Raw genomic sequence first — 21,580 nt, forward strand, 5'->3', positions numbered from 1 at the left:
AATATTATACATTATATTTTATTATGTTATAAAGGAAGAAATAATACGATATTATGTAGCTAAATGGCGATGATACACCTGAAAATGTTTTTATGTTTTAAATTCGTAGTTTTCGACGTCGCTTTGTCCAAATAAGAAACCTTGCCGCTGATTCGCTGATTCCCTCGAAGAATTGAACTTATTTCCTTCGATTGAAAATTCTAATTGATAACTGTAGAAGATTATCAAATCATATCTATAATCTGAAAATAAGGGCTGAGAGAGAAAAAGATAGTGAAGGATATACTTATGTTTGTATTTTACCTTACACATTTCGAATAATTCGTCTCAATGCACAAGAGGCTACTTAAGCTGCCTAAAATTGGTTCCTTTTTAACCCTATGTGTAGTTCCTTTTAACACTATGTTGAGATTTTTGACATCAATGTAACCACCAAAGCTTTTCAAAACCGACTCTCTTGTTAACCGAAAACCGATATTTATGTCAGTATTGTTTTGTAGACTAGTTAAGGATTTTTATGTTCGTTAAGACAATCAATGTCAGAAGTGTAACATAAAACAATAATCAACAATAAATAACGATTTTTCAGATACTAGTTATGTACATATTTTGAACAAATATCGTACTATTCAAAAGTTTAGTTGATTATTATTATTATTATTATTTATTCAATTCATGTAACGTAAGATTTACAATCTTTTAAAATGTTACACAATGATATATGTTCACGGAGATATGCGATACTATCCAATTTACAATCTAATGATACCTTTATTAATTATTACATTTCGTTCAGTGCACGACGTTCAATTCCAAGAGTAGTTCCCGTTTAAAACTCGACAAATTAATCTTAGATTTTACATTCATGGATAACCTATGCCAATTGATAATACCCCTCACAAACAGAGAATGATTATAGTAGCTACCAGAATGAGCAGGAATCACAAAATTTCTGGTTCTAGTATTTCTGCAAGGTAACAGTTTTGAGAACAGATAAGTAGGTTTACGCGAAGAAGAAATACGATAAATATGACAACAAGATCTGAAGTCATAGAATTGCTCAAAGGAACAGCCTAGTAAGTTCTTTTGTAGATGAGATACACTATCATACCTTGAAATGTTAAAAACATATCTGACACATGAGTTTATGGCGACACGAAGTTTATTTTTAGCATCTTCCGTTGCGTTTAGATACACAAAGTCTCCATAAATGAAATGAGGATATAGAAGAGGTTTCAAAAGCTTGGTTTTAGTTCCGCTACTCAGATTTTTGGCTGTTAGTGAAAGTTGTTTGAGAACTCCGTGAATTTTTCTACCTTGAGAGTTGATTTGTGGTTTCCAATCCAAAATATTGCTAAAAATAACGCCAAGATTATTCACTCGATCAGTGAACAAGATTGGTTCTTTATTCAAAAATAGTTGAGGAATATCAGGTTGAAATCGACGTCTATGAATGAAGATCGCTTTAGTTTTTGATGTGTTGATAGTTAACAAGTTATTTTGAGACCTTTCGAATATCTGTTGCAGATCATGATTTATGAGTCTTGATATTAGGGCAGAATTAGAATCTAATCCAGCACAGAAGTAACATCGTCGGCAAACATATGAATTGAACAGTGTTTAATAACTTGAGGCAAATCATGTATGAATAATGAAAACAACAAGGGTCCAACAATCGACCCCTGCGGTACACCAGAATCAATGGATTTAAGAGAAGAAAGCACTCTATCGTGGAAAACCGCCTGGGTTCGACCTGTTAAATATGTTTTCATTAACGATACGGCTGATCTGGAGAAACCAAAGAGGGTTCCCAGCTTATTCAAAAGTTTCTTATGAGATACGCGGTCGAAAGCTTTTGCGAAGTCGATCAACAAAAGAACAGCTATCCCTTTTTTATCTATTTTGAGTGCAATGTCGTCATGGATTTTCATTAGGGCAGATTCAGTGCTATGATTTTTGCGAAAACCAGATTGAAAAGGATTTAATAAAGATCTTTCATTGATGTATGTTGACATTTGAGCCTGAATTAGCTTTTCATATGCCTTAGAGAGAGCACTTAGAAGACTTATAGGTCGAAGATTTGATACACCAGAAGCATTCGGTTTCTTTTTAATAGGGATTACTTTGGCATACTTCCAAGCCTGTGGAAATTTTGCACTGGAGATAATGACATTGAAAAGATGTGTATATAGCGGAAGAGCAAGTGGTAAGAGGTGTTTGTAGAATTGTATTGGAAGGTCGTCAAGGCCACAGGCTTTTGATGTTATAGAGCATATTGCATTTACAACTTCATATCTATGAACCAATCTGAAATTGAAATCACCTAGGTCAGAAGGCACATCTGGGGTATGCAAATCAGAAGAAAAGTTAGACGGAAAATACTCGTTTACTTCATCAGCTGTGGCATCACAACATACAGAGGACTGTTTTTTGTTAGTAACACCTAATTTTTTAATATTTTGCCAGAGTTGTTTAGAAGGTAATTGTGTTTATGATTGAATTATGAAAGGCCATTTTCGTATTCTTTATTAGGGTTGTTACTCTATTTCGAAGTGTCTTGAAGAGAGAATGATCTGCTTCTAAACGACTATTTTTCCAGTTTCTGTATGCTAGATCCCTATTGATAATTGCTCTTTCAATTTCTTCATTGAACCAAGAATTTTTTTTTAGATCTACGAAACTTAAGAGGGAAAAACTTATCATGTAGCCGCTGGAAATGATAATTAATTAAATTTAGTAACATATCAGGATCATCAATACTATAACAATCATCCCAGTTCACATTATTGAAGGCATTCTTCAATCCTTGACTATTGAAATTATTGTAATCACGGAAGTAAAAACCTGAATTAATCCACCTAGCAGTGCAGAAACCTTTGTTATACTAACTATTACTACACATAAACTTATTATGCCAGTAAACCATAAATCGTTTAAAATTTAATTTAAAAGATAGTTTTCCAGAGGATGAATCAAATACGATGATTGAATCAAACCTCGACGTAGTTTTCACAAACATTGTGAATGTCATCACTGGAGTCTGCATTATATTTTCTGGGATAGAAACAATTTAAAAATTTTTGACATAACCGAACGTCCAGAAACAATAAAGATAACAATGATGCAGATTTCATTCTAGAACAATAAATATGTTTGTCAGTTCATTGCAATACTATTGATATACATAATTCCTCATAATCCAAGCTAAAATACCACAATGGCTTCGTTTTTAAAAATCACAAAATCTAGAAAAGAACATAGTGATTGTAGATCGTGAATTAGCATCGAATATTTCCTACGATTTGCAGCAAAGTTCAACAAACTTGCTCTCAAAAAAATATAGTTCAGAATTATACAGGAACGCGTTAAATGCTTTGTTACCGTATAAAAGTTACTTGAATCATACGTGTGATTATTTCAAAAAATCAACAAAAATCTTGATAAAATCTGTGAGGATCAAATGCGAATAGATTTCATTGGAATTAATATAACTACTTTTGAAAGTTGGCAGTTTAATTCTTTTCCACATGTATGATTTGAAAATGAAGGTTTTTCGCAAGACTTAAGGATCCTGGCTTTTTAAAATGTATTCGAGAACGTTACTCTTTTTCAAGGCCTAGGCTGTATGGTAAAATCCAAAACAATTTCAGAACTTTATATATATATATATATATATATATATATATATATATATATATATATATATATATATATATATATATATATATATATATATATATATATATATATATATATATATATATATATATATATATATATATATTTTTTTTTTTTTTTTTTTTTTTGTTAGGGAATTAGAATTACGTTGTCCATTGATGTGAACTTTTGTAATAAATATATATATATATATATATATATATATATATATATATATATATATATATATATATATATATATATATATATATATATATATATATATATATATATATATATATATTACATCAGCTGTGGCATCACAACATACAGAGGACTGTTTTTTGTTAGTAACACCTAATTTTTTAATATTTTGCCAGAGTTGTTTAGAAGGTAATTGTGTTTATGATTGAATTATGAAAGGCCATTTTCGTATTCTTTATTAGGGTTGTTACTCTATTTCGAAAAGTCTTGAAGAGAGAATGATCTGCTTCTAAACGACTATTTTTCCAGTTTCTGTATGCTAGATCCCTATTGATAATTGCTCTTTCAATTTCTTCATTGAACCAAGAATTTTTTTTAGATCTACGAAACTTAAGAGGGAAAAACTTATCATGTAGCCGCTGGAAATGATAATTAATTAAATTTAGTAACATATCAGGATCATCAATACTATAACAATCATCCCAGTTCACATTATTGAAGGCATTCTTCTATCCTTGACTATTGAAATTATTGTAATCACGGAAGTAAAAACCTGAATTAATCCACCTAGCAGTGCAGAAACCTTTGTTATACTAACTATTACTACACATAAACTTATTATGCCAGTAAACCATAAATCGTTTAAAATTTAATTTAAAAGATAGTTTTCCAGAGGATGAATCAAATACGATGATTGAATCAAACCTCGACGTAGTTTTCACAAACATTGTGAATGTCATCACTGGAGTCTGCATTATATTTTTCCGACCCCGAACCATTTTTAAGCTGTCTGGGATAGAAACAATTTAAAAATTTTTGACATAACCGAACGCCCAGAAACAATAAAGATAACAATGATGCAGATTTCATTCTAGAACAATAAATATGTTTGTCAGTTCATTGCAATACTATTGATATACATAATTCCTCATAATCCAAGCTAAAATACCACAGGCTTCGTTTTTAAAAATCACAAAATCTAGAAAAGAACATAGTGATTGTAGATCGTGAATTAGCATCGAATATTTCCTACGATTTGCAGCAAAGTTCAACAAACTTGCTCTCAAAAAAATATAGTTCAGAATTATACAGGAACGCGTTAAATGCTTTGTTACCGTATAAAAGTTACTTGAATCATACGTGTGATTATTTCAAAAAATCAACAAAAATCTTGATAAAATCTGTGAGGATCAAATGCGAATAGATTTCATTGAAATTAATATAACTACTTTTGAAAGTTGGCAGTTTAATTCTTTTCCACATGTATGATTTGAAAATGAAGGTTTTTCGCAAGACTTAAGGATCCTGGCTTTTTAAAATGTATTCGAGAACGTCACTCTTTTTCAAGGCCTAGGCTGTATGGTAAAATCCAAAACAATTTCAGAACTTTATATATATATATATATATATATATATATATATATATATATATATATATATTTTTTTTTTTTTTGTTAGGGAATTAGAATTACGTTGTCCATTGATGTGAACTTTTGTAATAAATATATATATATATATATATATATATATATATATATATATATATATATATATATATATATATATATATATATATATATATATATATATATATATATATGTATATATATATATATATATATATATATATATATATATATATATATATATATATATATATATATATATATATATATATATATATATATATATATATTTATATATATATATATATTTTATATTAGAAAGCAATATTTATAATACATAAAAGCATAATACATAATAGCATAATACATCTTCAGTGTATCAGGTGAGTAAGAAGCGGACTTAAATAAGCATTCCGGTTCCCTCTGAAATATATTGAAAACTGTTACAAAAGGTTTATTAATTTACACCAGTTAGGACGCACTACACAGAGTATGAAACACAGCAAAGATATCTTTTACTCTTAAGCGGGTATTACACGAAGCAAATATTTGCTACTTTTGGTACGGGTTTTATTTTGCGCAAATAAAATTCGTAGCAAAAATAGCAAATGTTTGCTTCGTCTAATACCTGCTTTAGTTTCTTTTGAGAAATAAATAGCGGTTGAAAAAAGAGAGAGCGAGAGAAAAAGAGAAAAGGGGAGATAGAAAAAAAAGAAAGATAGAGACAGAAATGATCCAAAACGTACAATATCTTATGTTTAAACATTCTGATTTAAATATTCTAACATTCGAGCAACTAATAAAAAAACTCGCTCAGTATGATTTTTAAGGAGCTCGGGAGCTTCCATTTGCACTTGTATACACCAATAGCGGATAATGCGTTCTGTAAGAAAGGTGGGATTTTTTCTTGTTTTTCTTTGTTCGATTTTGATATACCACACAGATAACCAACATATTTACACCTATACACGTGCATACACACATACACATATATACTGCCAGTGTTCATTAAGTTGAACTGAGTCGATTAATATATAAGACTTGGCCCTCAACAGATTCATTTGGTGTTCAAAGTTAAATATCCTATGTTAAAAAAATACTCTTCGATCAATATCTCGAAATCTAAGCCACTAATCAAAAATCCACTCGGTAGCATTCTGGGGGAGCACGGTAGCTTTCATTTGCATATAAGACCATCAAAATCGGATATTGCGTTCTATAATAAAGGTGCGTTAGTATTTTGCGGCACATACATACAGACAACATACATACACACACATACACACGAACAGACATTGCTCAGTTCGTCGAGCTGAGTCGGATGGTATATACGATTCGGCCCTCCGGATCTTGGATCTATTTTGCGTTTTTCGACCGATTCTATAACCTTTGTTTAGTATAACAAAGGTAAAACCAGCACTATCAGCTACCGGTGTAGCATCTATAACTGCCATAATTAAATCATGTTTTGAAACACCGGGCAAAGAAATTTGATTAAACCGCAGAACAGAATCGGGCGAATCCGTAATAAAAAGATCTAGTAAAGAACTACCTGTCTGGTGGAAAAATGTGGGCTCTTGATTTGAGCAGATGAATGACAAACTGGAAATTGCGTCCAGGAAACGATGAATTCCCGGTGTTGATTTATTCAGTTCATCATTGAAATCACCAATGATATAATTTGCTTTAAATTGTAATTTAAATTCTTCTAGATGTCCAAAAACAGTTTCACTACAGTGAACATTAGGTGGATTATAATAAATTCCGAGGAAAAATCGATCACTACCCGAATTTACATCGAGCAGAAGATACTCAGCTGTTTGAACTGAAGAGTTGTTATCGAAAACAGACTTTGTTAAAACTTCACTACGAAAACCTTTTTTTAGATAAACACAAAAACCCCCACCGTGTCGAATTCGATCGTTCCGAATGTGATTGTAGCCATCAATGCTAATCATCGAGTCATTAATCGAGTCGTCCAACCAAGTTTCTGACAAGCACACAATATCAGCTTTACTATTGGAGAAAATTGATTTAAGTTCTTCAAATTTAGCAAATCTTCGCGCGCAAAGGCTTTGAAGGTTGGTATGACAAATGTTAACTTTATCTGCTTTAAAAATGAAATTCATTACCGCCTTGGGAATGATTCTGCTTGTAGAGGTAGTATCAGGAAACTGATTATCCATTGGAAAAGCAAATGCAGTAATCGAGCAAACGGAAACTTAACATGGAACTGTGTGTACCTGCACTGATTATTAAAATAAAGAAAAGTACGATCTTACTTACTACAAATAGGCTAATTGAATTCATAATACTATTCATTATATGATATTGAAGATCTTGTGGTCATCAATGAACGGCTGGATATATTAGGTTGGTCAAACAGTACCTTTCCTTGATGTGTGATCAGCAACAGCATCGGCGAATCCGGAGCGGCCATAGACTTTTAGGAGGGATCAATCATGGGACAATGAGGATAGAAATCATGGAACACAATAGGCAGGAGAAAGGCATGTTTAAGAATAGGTGAGATTAGCAACATTGTCAAATACTTTCAGGAGTGGAAGAATACCAGGAATCAAGAGGAACGGTTCGAATGGAAAACATTGGAAGGAAAAGATGAACTAAAAGGAAAGGTTTTACTCGTCTAGGAGAGAATTTATGGAACGGCAAACGAAATAGTTTTCTCTACCATTCAGCTTCACTAAAACAGTACCATTTTTCGTGAGGACTTTCTGGATTAAACCTTGTTTTTTCAGACCAACAGCAGCATTTCGCATTTTCCTAGCTTGAGTATTTAGTCCTTCGTTGATATAGATTCGTTTGGGTTCCGTATCGGCTCGATCTTTTGGAGTGTCCAGTGTCAGCTAGATTGAGAGTCATTCTAGCTAAGTATTTCCTGAAGAAACATTGTTTGTTTCCACGAAAAGAAAACCGACAAACTATGGGTGGGGAAACTCGTTTATGCAGAAGACGTTTTAGCTCAACTTTTGGTATATCTTCATCCTTGTAATCCAGAGTTTTAGCGATTCGGTAGAAAATTTGATGTAAATCCTCATCGGAAGAGTATGGAATTCCAGAAATGATGAGATCCTTGTTGTTATCCATCCATTGTAACTTGTTACCAACCTCCAATACATTGGAACGGACGACATCAATAGATTGACTCAGGTGGCTAACATTAATGGAACACTCGCTGACAATTGATTGCAGTTGTGTTTCAATACTGACGATTTTACTTTCGAGCTCCGATTTGTAGGAATCAAACATCCGCTCGACGTTGGTACACAGCTGCTCCAATAGTGATTGCATTTTGGTCCATATATAATCCAAGCTTCGTGGACATCTTGTGTCTGATGGTGTAGACGACAGCATGATGAACAATATGATGACAGAAGCCGAAACCAATCCGAAAGCGTCGATGTAAACAATAGATGACAAGTGATCGATATATCGATACAATAAACGTTAAGCTTAACGATTCTGAAGGGACACCAACAAAGAGTAGGGCTGGCCGAACCAACTGATCTTCTTGCTCTACACATCGATATATTGCAGATTAAAATTTTGCACTGGATTTTTGTTTGATGTTTTCCCATTGCCATAGGTAAGCAGCATATGCAATATGTTCCGCTGTTGGGCCAAGATATTACGGACTGGCATATTGAGTTGTCTCCCTCGGGCCCTGAGAGTGTCGTGCGGGTCTGGTTGCTGGTTCCGGATTCGGGGTCTTAACGTGTTCTTGTCGTTTGGTTGGATGTAGGCGGAAGGGAATAGGACTAGACTGGGGCATGGATGAATTTTAGGAAAATGTATATAAGGGACATGTAGGGTAGGTCAAGGCTCGCCAAGACATCACGAACGGGAACAGCCGGCTGCCTACCTTTGGCCTGAAAGGAAGCTATTAATTTAGACCTGGCGTCACGGTGTAACCTTCACCACAAGCACAGATACCACTTTCCCCGAGCCCATCTTTAGTTGGCGATTTAACGCAAAACTAAAAACGGCCGTTAAGAACTAGGAAAATGATAGATTCAAATTTTAGCCAAGGCTCATATGCACAGGAGACTGTTTTTCATGCGATATTTGTGTAAACTGGATGTTCTTGACAATAACAATAAGAAATTTTATGCAGCATCTACCAGACTTAATGCTGTCAAGAAAATACGTATGAAATAGGAAATATATGAGATCCGGCTTCGTTTTCAATTTGTGGCTATGTTTTTACATAGCCACGGTGCTCCCACAGATCGTTATAATAAAAAAATGCACCAAAGAATTTGAGTACACCATTTGATTCGTTATGACGTCCAGAATCTCTGGTCAAAATTTCAAAATCATCGTACGGTACATTTTTGAGTAATACCCTTTTGATGGTCGTAAAGTACAAATAAGTGATATTAAAAACGACGAAATACTTATTGTAAAGCAAGTTTTTCAACCACCATTTTATGAAATAACTTCCAATATAGCTCCACATATTCCAAAGGTTATATTTCAAGACATTAGCGACTGGTGGAAAGATTTATTTGAACATCCCACAGTGCACAATGGTCTAAACTCGAAAACTCGTGATCGTTCTAGATTCGACTGTGGAAAATTGATTTAATGTACTCAATGTCTTCAGCAAAATTGTTTCATAGAACAAGGCCTTATTGCTGGCGTTTTTAGTTTTTCGATCAATCCACCTAACAGTTGGATAAAAAAAATATTTTTTCTATTTTTCAATATACCATATAATTTCCTTCAGCAAAGTTGTGGAAATTTTTAAAAGATAAACAATTGCTGAATAGTGCGATGTCCTATCTGTACGTTGGACACTACAAAATAGAGTTTTTTGTAGAACACCTCACTTTAAGATCAGTTTTTTGTCTGTAACTTTTTCTACGATTGTCAAAACAATAAATTTTATAAAGTCTTGAGAGAATCTTAGTTGAATAAATGAAATCTTTGAACATTTTGCATTGTTTTGACCATTACAGACAAAATTATAGACAAAAACTGATTTTAAGAAGGGGTGTTCCACAAAAAACTCTATTTTGTCGTGTCCAACGTACAGATAGGACATCGCACTATTCAGCAATTGTTTATCTTTTAAAAATTTCCACAACTTTGCTGAAGGAAATTATATGGTATATTGAAAAATAGAAAAAATATTTTTTTTTATCGTAATCACGATTTTTCGATTTTTCGAGGTTAGACCACTGTGCACTGTGGGATTTTCAAACTAATCTTTTCATCAATTGTTAATGTCTTGTTAATGTCTTGAAACATAACCATTGGAATGTCTAGAAACTATTTTTTTCATAAAATGGTGGTTGAAAAACGTGATTTACAATAAGTATTTCGTCGTTTTTATATCACTTATTTGTACTTTACGACCTTTAAAAGGGCATTACTCAAAAATGTACCGTACGATGATTTTGCAATTTTGACCAGTGATTCTGGACGTCATAACGAATCGAATGCTGTACTCAGATTCTTTGGTGCATTTTTTTATAATAACGATCTGTGGGAGCACCGTGTAGCGTGTTGGAATTGCATTTTCTTAGTTTGAATCTACCGTCTAGACGGTAGAAAAAAAATTTAAATACTCAAAGCTTCCCGCTACGTAAACTCGTGTTAACTCACTGCAAATAGAATCTTGATAGGTGAAATGTTGCCTCCAAATCATCATCATCATTTTTACTGCAGCGCCAGGCCTAGTTGTCAGTTCCACGTTTTAAACTAAAAACAGCTGCATGTGAAAATTACTTCAATATGCCATTCATGCACAATTAAGTAAATTAACTTCTTTAGTAAATAGTCCCTTATTTGATTAGGTATTTTTCAGGAGGATCTGGCAACACGATCCAAAGTTGTAGCGCGTGAAAATTGCTGTTCCGTTTTTTAGATTTATTAATGGTTTTCTCTGATAAATATTAAAAAATTTCTCATTAACAAATCGCTTTATCAAGAACGTCGTAGGTGAAGCTTAAAAAATTGTGAATGTTTATCAATCAAAGTGCAAATTGGCCAAAAAAGTGTTGTTCACTCGTGAATGATCCTGGCGGTGTTGAAGAAAATGGCGAGATATTTGTGCTGTGAAAATATATGCGTGCTTTACTTGAGCGGTGCGAGGGAAAAAATGAGAGAGTGTTGTGTTATAATAGCCCTTTTTGAACAGTGTTTTACTAATTGGAATGAAATTAGAGAGTTAAATAATTGTGCAATAATGAGAAAGTAAATAAACGAAATGGTGTGAGACTATGCCACCAGCCATAGTGGTATGTGTGACTTTTGGCTTTTGCTTTGACACACGTTAGTATAAACGAGCTTCGCATGACATATTTGAGAGACAGGAGGTTTGATTTTATATCCCGACAGTGCGGTGATTTCCTTTTACGGGAATCACTGTATTGAGCAACCAGTTGGTCAGATAATTACCAAAATTACCAAAAATATATTTGTCATAATATTACTTCTATTGGTGATTAGTGCATTCTATACATTTGTGATGGCTGCGTGTGAAGTGTGAAGAGAGATGATGGTTCCTTTTGTTGTCCCCGATTGAAGTTTACTTGCGTGTGTGTGTCAAAACGTGATGAAGTCGATGCGAAGCGTTGCAGTGTTTTCAAATATTTGCTCGGCGGCGGCATGTGTGCGCAGTAGGATTATTTTCAGGATTCATGAACCTGAAACTAAAATTCAATTTATGATTTCGTAGCTTTTGAACGAATAGTGTACTGTTTTGAATGATTGTGTTCAATTCGTGTGAGTCGGGCTAACCTGAGTCCACACTGACCACACATTGTCATTAGTTTAACATTTGTTCGAAAAGCTTTGCTCAGTTCGGTCAAAAAAATATTTGTACATATACACTTTTTCGAATACTTAAGTTGGAAACATACAACACGCCGTCCATGATAACCGCATTTTAGTTGTGATCAGTTTGGCATTTTGCAAATAAACCTAGAATTTTTTTATGATTTTACTAGCTTTTGGACGAATGTTGCAAAACCTGAACAGTATTTTTTTAAATCAATTTTGAAAATCTCGTTGGTCGGCATAACAATAGACCATGCGACTGAATGTTGATAGCGATTGTTTTGGCATTTTGTAAATGAACTTCGAACTCTGTTTTGTTTGATATGCATATTGGCATTTTTCTAAGTTTTTTTGCTTTGAAGGCATGCAACTTTGCCAGTTTTTTTACTCAGTAGGTATTATAGTTTATATAAAATTCTCCGCGAATTACAAAGTCCGCGCTTTTTAGGTAAATATCCTTTGCCGGTAACCCTGGTCGGTTTTCTTCCCCGAACCGCATCATTACTCAAGACAAGAATGGTGCATAAGTAACCGCGTTTTACATTAGGCTTTGCGCGCGGTATTTTGACTGCGCTCAGTGTGACTATCCTCATACATCGGTTTCGAAGTTCAAAGACCACGTATCATCGACCTTACATCGTATAATGCTCGGGTGTGCCTCGTATTGGCTCTTTGGTCAGAGACTTTTCCCCCTTACTCGCTTTATCGGTTATTCGAGCGCTCATCCATCATGTCACGAAACAACGCGGCGTGATATTTTCCACTGGTACCAGTAGTTTGCTTAGTTTGCGTTTGGCGTGCGGCTGTTGCGTTTTAAGAAAACCATTCGTTTCAAGGTAAATTAAAAAAGTTCACGGGATGGAACGCGAAGTTCAGTGTGATACAGACTGTTAACGATTGGTAGGTTGCCGAAGATAACTAGAATTTTCAATTCTCCTGTATGCCGATGCAGTGATCGTGGCGTGGTTGCCCAGAGACCGAGAAGTAACCATATCGTGCGCGAACTTGTGTAGAAAATGATCGCACCATCAACCTCGATGGATCCAGATCAATTCTTTTCCACTAACACTAATTCCTTCCTTTGATACTTGTGGATGATGCAGAGGATTCCTCGGTCTCTAGTAGCAACAAGTATTAAAGTAACACTCCCGATATCCCTTTCTCTATTGATCTGCATTGGGCGTGGCCAGCTACGTTATTGACCAGTGAAAAGAAAGATCACCAGGAATTGTACACTGAAAATGGCTTGCTGCTCATAGGCACCATTTTGACGGTTCTTTGTACAATTTCAGCTGATTCTGGTCAATCGCGGGCAACACACGGGCGATCAAATATGCTATGCTATGCTATGCTATGCCTTATTTGATTAAGTATTTTCCATATCAACAATGATTCAAAGAGCACGTAAACGGGACCTGACAATGACACTTTTATTCATATTTAACAAGTTATATGTAAGTGAGTAAGTGTATTGAATAAGAATAAACCGAGCTCCCTCTCCTCCATTCATTGTTCGGCTCTTACGTTAGCACTATCCGAACAATTTCACGCGTTTTTCACCATCGAAAACATGATATTTACTATGAATAAAAAAGCGTAATCGAATGTAGATTAAAAAAATAAAAATTTCTTTGGTTTGCAGAGTCATCCACCAGACAGCACACAACTGTCAAACCCTTTTCTGTTATCAGTTTTGTTCATCGACAGCCGCCTGTAAAATTTCATGACCCAGTCAGTTGAGCCCAAGAACCCATCAAACCGAAAGGTCACTGCGAAAACCGATAACAGCATAATGGAGAAAATTTACCCTACGTTTAAGATAGGTTATACAAGTTATAGCAATAGCTAGTCCCCAAATATGAATCGAAATTTATTTGAAATGATAGATTATGTGACTAATAAAATATTTCTTTCTTCTCTACGTACGATCTAGAAATTAAAATTCGTAACCAACAAATCAAGTTCGGCTGAGAACGCTATAAGTCGACTACCGCCACTCCAGTAAGCTTTAAATCAACCTATCGGAATCCGTTACAGTTATTGAACGGAACAAATGCTGTTCGCAACATTTGTCATAGATTAAAATGTTCCGGAAACTGCATTTCAACATACGCTGTTTCTGAGTTCTTATGAGCAGTGATGGTTGTCGACAGGGAAGGAACACACATTTGCAGCAGCTTAAACATAGGTTTGCGTGGACTAGGATCCGCCGGCCTGTAGGGTTGAACGGAACTGATGAGTCGTTGTTCTACGTTCAGTCCGTCGGTGACTGGCGATGCAGTAGCAGCAGGGAACCACTACCTCAGATAAGGTTGTTGGGAGCTCGCGATGAATGGGTTCAACATACTGAAATTAATTTCCTTCTAAGCAAACAAACGGACAGTTGAAGAGAGCGTAGTACACGCACTTCCGTCTGCCGTGAAACAACCGTGTGTATGCTGGGTGCAGACACTAGGATACGGTTACGATTGCCGCGCTTTTCTAGGCTAGAAGGCCTAGGCTATTTGCGATGCAATCGTTGGTTGAAAGGATATATTTTATTACATATTTGATCAAAGGCTTTAATTTCAATTTGCTAGTCATTTGTATGAGCTGAGCTCGTGCATGGCAGTGGAATGTGTACTATAGGAAGAAAGCTTGAAAAGTACATACCGGTGAAGAGAGAGAGAGAGAGAGAGAGAGAGAGAGAGATTCACTCCTTACTCATAACCACAACAGCGGGCAAATCATGCGCCTAGCATAGTGTTAGATCCAGTGATGAATGTTGGAATTAATTTAGGTTGAGTTGTTTTAATGATTCATGGAATGGTATGCTTTATGGGCCGTTTAGAACAGACGGAGCTCGAAACAGCAAACAATCTTACAGCGGATGGTTGCTTTTAATAATTAATAAAAACATGCTTTGAATTACATTCGAGTGTTCTTTCGCCTATATATTTATTTGGAGGCGTATCTGAGCTGGATATATTATTTTTAAGCCAAGCGCTGCACAGTGGTTCGAGTTGTATGGCAAGGGCGGTCATAAATAATTTTTTAACAGTATTGCTCTTGAAAACTACTGAAATCGACATCAGGTGTTTTTCGGCTATAACAAACTTTTCTGGCACTACCATCATCCAAATTGTTTCAATTTTCTGGCATTGCCATTATTATGCGTGCATAATAGGGTGCCAATCGAATGTAGGGAAAAGTTTGACCATTGAATTTCAAAATACGGCAGCTTACAAAGTTTTACCTTCTCGAAAAAAGTCCTTATGCAAATTTTAGGCAAAATCTGGTTTCGTTAAGTGAACCCTCAAAGCGATCAAAGTTTGATTTTTCTTCTGGAATAACTTCGCACAAATTTGATACTTTCTCAGCAACCTCCCGTATTTCAACACCTAATATCAAAATTCTAATACAGACAAATGTTTAAGGACGAATTTGTGAAATATACTGATACCATGCCAAAACCGTTTTCGTAGAATCACAGTTTTGAACTCAGTTTTTGTCCGATTTAAGATCTGTTTTTCTTTAAAGATGGGTGAGAAGATGCTAATATGTGGACAAACTCTTAGAATTTTGATATTTGGTCCTTAAACTAAATGGCGTCGAAAAAACATCGAAATTTTTCGATTTCTCAAAAATTCAAAATGGCGCCATTGTTGCCCCTTAAGTTGAAATATGTTCAAACTCGGGGAAATTTATTTTTACATCAATCGTGATAATCGTACTTTTTTGCACGTTTGCTCTTCGTACTGCACCTTCAAGGACGATGTTGAATAGTAAGTTACAGAGCGCATCCCCGTGCTTCAGTCCATCCAACGTTACGAATGCGGCTGATGTTTCGCTAGCTATCCGCACGCATGATTTCGATCCCTTCAGCGTCATACTTTACTTACTTCTGCTTAATTACTTTACGAACTAATTTCATTTTTGTCATATGACTTACATTTTAAGTTTAGTAAAGCGGGCAATGTATGTAGTTTTTCGAGGATGCGAAAACGAACGGGAATAGAAGGTGTGACTTTTAGGCTCAGAAAAAATTTTCTCTTGTCCAGACGGGACTCGAACCCGCAATCTCCGTTGTCTCCGGCAAGGTGATTTGGCCAATTAAACTACTGGGAAAGGTATAACTCGTTCTAGGCCAAAGTCGAATCACCCTCTACTATTGTGTTCCCGTATCCCTGTGGGAGATGCCCTGTGGGAGTTTAATTTTTGTAACTGAGAGAGTGGTCTCTTCACGTTCGACAACCGTGCGCGCATTTTACAAACGACGAGATCAGAGTCAATGTTTGGTCCCCGAAAAGACCTAACATCAGTAACATCCGAAAAGTGCCGACCATCAATCAGTACGTGATCGATCTGGTAGCAGGCTTCTCCATTTGGATGCCTCCAGGTTTGTTTCCGAATATTCAAACGTGGAAAATCAGAGCTACATATGGCCATTCCTCTGGCCGCGGCAAAGTTTATCAGCCTCAGGCCGTTTTCATTGTTGACGAGTGGAGGCTATGCCTTCCAATGACCGGACGGAAGACTTCCCCCCTCCCAACCTGTGCGTTTGCGTCTCTGATGACGACTTTTACGTCGTATTTTGCGCACTTATCATAGATTCGCTCAAGCTTGCCGTAGAACTCATGTTTGACTTCATCGGATTTGTCGGTGCGAAGGTGTTGATTAAACTGTAGTTGAAGAACTTGCTCTTAATCCTCAACACGTATATATGGTCATCTACGGGCCTCCATCGGATGACTCTCGTTTTCTGATTTCCCAACACTACGAAACCGACGCCCGTTCCGCTGCTTTGCTGCCACTGTAGTAGATGTAGTACTTGAAAGCAGTGCGTGCAATAGGATCTACTTTCTCCGGAATTTGGCTAACGAATCTCCTAAATCGCTGCGATTTCGACTCCCTGCCGCTGTAGTTCTCGAGCAAAACCAGCCCGCGCCGGTTCATTGAGAGATCGAACGTTTCAAGTACCCAATTTCCAAACGTTTGCCTTAATCTTTTTCGTGTTCGGCAAAGACCTAGACCATTGCCAATCGATCCGTTCCGTATTTCTAATTTCGTTGTACCTGATTGAAGAAGGGTTTTGGTATGCTACCTTACCAGCGTTGCAATACCTACATCCTGCAGATAGGGTTGCCATCTTAAGTGTAGCTGGCGGAATACACCATTCCATAATTCAGCCGCCCGCTCCGGGTTAGACGCTGTTGTATGCCGCCCCTAAAATGGGAACACAGCCGCGTACGACCTCGTTCCCAGTCAGCATACGACCATAGTTTCCACTGGGGGTTGGTTACCCGATCTCCGCTAAGGTTACTCGTATCCCGGTCGGCACCTCCTGGAGGTCACTAGCGACACTCATGTAGATAATGAAAATATTTTTGTTTTGGTTATAGGTGGCGTTAAGCACGACTTCTACTGCTCGCCGCGTAAAAACTTTTAAAAAAGCAAGTCACGGCAATCGCTGCACAGCCGCCATTATGTAAAAACCTAAATTAATCCACCTAGCGGTGAGACCCAGCCTTACTCCTTCGAGCTTATAATTTGTTAAAATAGACTGACTCCAACACTTAAAAAATACACCTTGATTATTTCTGCTGGATTTGTTATTCATTCTAAACAACAAATTTTTGGTAGCCAACAGCACGACTATACCGAACATTTAAAATTTAACATATCATCAGCTTCGTGCAACACTGGCACAACTCAAAATTTTGCATTTTTGGGTTTTTGATGGCAAACGATGCCAGATACTGTTAAGTCTCATCACACGAAATCCCATTTCCAAAATCACAAAAATTCCAGAGTTATAAGTAGAAGGGCCTTTGCTGCACAAATCGAAATTTCTCCATAAAGTTAGTAAAAATAAGGTTTTAACTAGGACAACGCGAGCACGTAATATGTGCATAATAGACCCAAAGGTGTTCAGTAAGGATTGGTAATCTTAAACTTCAAAGTTTTCTTGAAAATCGAAAAATAAATTTTTGACGCAAATTTTCAAACGCGTTTTTCTTGAAACTATGTTTTTTGAGTTGTGCTAGTGTTGCACGAAACCGACGATATGAATATAAATTAACACATATACATGCAAATAACATCAAATTATTTCAACTATATGGTGCGATTTTGTTTTTGATTGTGGTATAATCGATTTGTACTCATATACTGCGTATAAATATTCAGATTCTTTAAGTCAACGTTAGTCAGTAATTTCAAATAATGTATAATTAAATGTTGTTCCTTATAGGGTAACGGGGGTATTTTGGCCAGCTTTGGGAAGTGTTCGCACAGTTCATTAAAAACAAACACAATTTTTCAACATAAATACCTACTCTATTATACCATTGTTAAAAGCTAAGTGTCTATTTTAATATACACCGTTCAACAATGCAATATATTGAAAAATATCCTAGAAATATCAAAATTTCTACGAAGTACTAAAAACATATTTTGGTCCACCAAATTTTTACTTTGGCCCACCTTTATATCTACAGACGTGAATGGAAAAAGTTTGAACTAATTATATTTAAGATCATCATCGGCATTTTTAGAGCAAAAATAGTGGGTTTGAGGAGAACATCCTGCTACTGTGAATTTTTGTAAATTTTAGGCATTTAAAAATGAAATGATTTGGCTTATAGCGGTTTTACAGGCATTTTCATCAAATTTCATATCGTTAAATGTGATAAATTAGGAAGTATTTACCTGTGAATTGTCACAAGCTGCTTCTTTGTTCACGTGCATCGGCCGAACGGTAATCAAAGAGATGTCAAAACTTGGCATGGCCAAAATATGTTTGCTTCAGAAAGAGGCAACATATTACGGCCATGCGTTTACCCACTTTTTCAACTTTTTCCAACATGTTAGAGTATACAAACTGTTTCTATGACATTTTTTTGATGTTTCTACAACAACGAATTGTTTCAAAAGCATACATATTTGTTACAATAGCTCCCGGACGTTGACTTGTATATTACCACTTCCTCTTGACTTTGGGTTGACTCAGCCATGATTTTGAATATGTATGAACTAAGTCCAAAATAACACTACCTAGAGCCAGTGTTTCGCCGAAAATTATAGTTTAGTATGATTCTTAGGTGTGTTATTCAATGTTGCATGCGTAGTTTTCCAATATTCATTGAATTTATCAGATAAAATGCGTAAAATGGTACCGGGTGGGCTAAAATATGTATGTGGGCCAAAATACCCCCGTTACCCTACATTAATTTGAATGATCTTATCAGTGAAATTGAAATTCTTTAACGCAGTTGATATTACTGATCGTTTCTGAGAGGGATCCAATGAATGGCCAAATACCAATCAATATGGGTTCTTGAAACCTGGATTATACCCAGTGGCCAGAATCCGACCTAAAACCCAATTTTCAATCCAGATGACCACTTCTGGTTCCCTGATAATCATAAAATCATAAAATCCATCATAAAATTGCCGAAGTGCCTAATCTGGGTATTTCTATGGCGAAGATGGCAACAGTTTCCGATCAACAGCCTAAAGTGACAAATATCATCCAATACGATTTGGGGAAGCGGTATGATACCCTGAGGCCAGAAATCATCTTCAGACGCCTTTTTAAATGTCTAGACAGTAGCTTCCGGTTTCTACCAGTCTAAAAGGGACAAACATTACCCAATGTGAGTTTTTCAGTACCCGGGATGATGCTCAGAGACCGGGAATCAACTTCATACTTCATTTTGAAATCCGAATTTGCGACACCTGTTTTCTTTCAATATTTTTACAATTTTACACATAATGGATAAAATAAGAGTCCGATTACACTGGTCAACACAAGTGTTGCCCGAAAGTCAAACTAAGAAAAAATGAAAAATTATAGCTTTACCTGTGAATTTTTTTCTTTCTAGGGCAACTATTATGAGCTTTAGAGCAACATTTTATTCGATTTTGTCAACTTGTCATAAAGCAACTAAACCTTCAATTTAAAACTAAGAGTGTTGAAATCAGTGATGCCATTTTTGGCAAAACGAGTGAATTTGATAAAGTTTTCTGAACACGTTTCTTTTCATTACCTTCGAACTACATGTTCAATCATCATAAAATTCGTTATTTAGGGGTTTCTAAAACAGCCCCGCGGGTCTTCGAGCGTAGAATCCTGCGATCAATACTCGGAGGCAAACTAGAGAACGAGGTGTGGCGCAGGCGCATGAATCACGAGCTGTACGAAGTATACAAACACGCTGATATTGTCAAGCTGACGAAACACGGCAGGTTCCAGTGGGCTGGCCATGTAGCACAGATGGCGGATGAGCGACCGGCAAAGATAATATTTAGTAGAGAACCGGATAGAGGCCGACGACTTCGAGGCAGACCGCGCAGACTGGAGAGTAGCAGCCCAAGACCGAGTTTTGTGGAGACGTATTCTGGATTCAGCATAGGATCTTAATGATCTGTCGCCATAAAAGTAAGTAAAGTAAGTAAAGACAGCCCGTTCATTTGATACCTATTTTGTTCAAATCGGTTGTGTAGTTTTTGAGATAATGGAGTTAAATAACTTTTACATTTTGATACATAACAGACAAAGTTACAGTCTGATTATTATAAAATTCAATAGGGTTTTATCAGGCAACTAGACCTTTCTATTGCAACTTATTTTGTAAAAATCGGTCCATCCATCTCCGAGAAAAGTGGGTGAGTTCAAACAGTCTCAGAAACATGTTTCTTGCCATAGCCTGATTTCACATTATTATACATAACAATAAAATTCAATAGGGGGGGCAACATGGGGCAACAAGACTTTCCCTATGACACTAGTTTTGTGAAAATCGGTCCATCCATCTCTGAGAAAAGTGAGTGAGTTTAAACAGTGTTTGAAACACGTTTCTTTGCATAACTTTTGAACTACATGTCCAATCATTATAAAATTATTTCACAAATGGTTCAAAAAACAAGCCCGTTTTTTTTATACCAATTTTGTTGAAATCGGGGTTGTAGTTTCTGAGATAATGAAGTTTTGTGATTTTCACATTTTGATACATAACCTCGAAACTAAAAATCCGAGTACAATAAAATTCAATAGGATCTTATGGGGCAACTAGACCTTTCATTTGCAATGAGTTTCATGAAAATCGTAACTAAGTCGATTGATATACGAGATTCGACCCTTTGGAACACTTTTATACCTTTGGTTTTTTCAGTGATTGCTATACCTTTCTAGGAGAAAGGCAAAAAAATAGCAATAAATTTTTTTCTAATCTCCAAGAGTTGCTCAATCCAATAATATATTTTTTATATAGCTTACATCTCAAATGTCCTTTAAAAAATTATGAAAAAGACTCGCATTTTGAGCATTTAGTGGATATTACCCCTTAACTAATAATTTTGATAATGAATAAACATGTAGTCCAAATGTTATTAAAAGAAACCTGTTCCGAAACTCTGTTAAAACCCACTCATTTTTTAGAGATGAAACCATAGGTGTAGCCAAAGGGGGGCAGGGGGGGTCGTCCGAAATTTTCTTAATCTCCCAACTCAGCTTCTTGAGTAGA

General features: G+C 35.8%; 1 protein-coding gene and 1 long non-coding RNA gene across 9 annotated transcripts in view; both read left to right on the plus strand.

The window, feature by feature from the left end:
• The window catches only part of LOC129718530 (uncharacterized), a 442,955-nt gene that overhangs the window by 101,994 nt on the left and 319,381 nt on the right, over positions 1-21,580 (plus strand). The gene's annotated exons all lie outside the window — the stretch shown is intronic.
• Positions 7,015-7,850, plus strand: LOC129718537 (uncharacterized). The gene is made up of 3 exons (XR_008726960.1): positions 7,015-7,348; positions 7,426-7,537; positions 7,605-7,850. It is a non-coding gene; the product is annotated as an uncharacterized LOC129718537 (long non-coding RNA).

This window comes from Wyeomyia smithii, chromosome 1 (assembly GCF_029784165.1).
Source record: "Wyeomyia smithii strain HCP4-BCI-WySm-NY-G18 chromosome 1, ASM2978416v1, whole genome shotgun sequence".
Lineage (NCBI taxonomy): Eukaryota > Metazoa > Arthropoda > Insecta > Diptera > Culicidae > Wyeomyia > Wyeomyia smithii.